The sequence below is a fragment of the Malania oleifera genome, chromosome 7 (assembly GCF_029873635.1).
Source record: "Malania oleifera isolate guangnan ecotype guangnan chromosome 7, ASM2987363v1, whole genome shotgun sequence".
In the NCBI taxonomy this organism is placed as follows: Eukaryota; Viridiplantae; Streptophyta; class Magnoliopsida; order Santalales; family Ximeniaceae; genus Malania; species Malania oleifera.
This window is the reverse complement of record NC_080423.1, coordinates 63816972-63818091: the sequence shown is the minus strand read 5'-3', so window position 1 is coordinate 63818091 and position 1120 is coordinate 63816972. Positions and strand designations below refer to the sequence as shown.

At 38.1% G+C, this 1120-nt stretch overlaps 1 non-coding gene across 1 annotated transcript; it reads left to right on the top strand.

Annotated features, from left to right (window-relative positions):
- Nucleotides 1-354: 354 nt before the first annotated feature.
- Nucleotides 355-460, top strand: LOC131161143 (small nucleolar RNA R71). The gene has a single exon (XR_009138300.1). It is a non-coding gene; the product is annotated as a small nucleolar RNA R71 (small nucleolar RNA).
- Nucleotides 461-1120: the final 660 nt, after the last annotated feature.

The window sequence follows — 1120 nt, the reverse complement described above, 5'->3', positions numbered from 1 at the left end:
ATTATAACATATGTTGGAAGGGTTATAACAAATTGCACAAACCTCTACACATGCCACTGTCTGTGGTCCTAAGGACAAGCACTGGTTTAGCTTTCGGATATGGCGTGTAGGGTAGGGCCTAGGTCATGGCCTACAGCCAACTCGTAAACTCCCTTAAGTTTAAAGGTTGATGGATTAGGGAGTCTATGTGCAGTAGCGGTGTGCTACTGAGAATTTTCAGCCAAATTTTCAAGGAGAGCCTAAACTTCATTCTCGTGCTTTGTGAAGAAAGTACCTCCACACAATGCATCAACCATGAACCTATCTCTCTCAACCAACCCTTTGTAAAAAGTTTGAACTAATTGCAACTTGGGGACCTAATGATGTGGGCATTTATGAAGTAGGTCCCTGAAACACTCTCAGGTCTCAAAGAAAAGTTCCCTATCCGTTGGTGTGAAACTTGTGATTGCCCTTCGCTGCTGGTTAGTCTTCTTAATTAGGAAGTACTTTTTCAGGAATTAATGTTGTATGGTGGCCTAGTTGGTCACCGAGTTCGTTTCTAAGGACGTCAACCAATATTTGGCCTTATCCTTCAGAGAGAATGGAAAAAGTCTAAAACGAAGGATGTCATCACTAAACATAGGTATACGAATGGTGGAGCAAATCTCCAAGAACTAGTCTCCGTTTTGCATTTGCTAGCCTAGAGGTGACATTAAGTGGGGAGATATAAATTTAGGTCTTGTAGTTTACTCAAGACGTGAAGGTTAAGCCACCTATAAAGACAAGCTTTTTCCACGGACTCTTATTCAAGCTACATTCCCATTGGAGCTATGAAGACAATATAAGAGTGTAATGATTGTCTTAGCTGACCATGCAAAGAAAGAAAATGAAAAAGAAAAAATAATTAGTAGAGGAAATGAAATATATATATATATATATATATATATATATATATATATATATATATATATGCACCTACTCCTAACAAATATAAAGAGGTCAAGTTAAGGACACAACACCACAATTCTGCACGTATGAAGAATTTTCTGCTAACCAATGCACTTTCTGAATTCATGCTTAGTTTGGAAATAAGTTCATCTAGGGTGGTCTTGATTGAATGTGGCAAATAAGTGAGAAGATA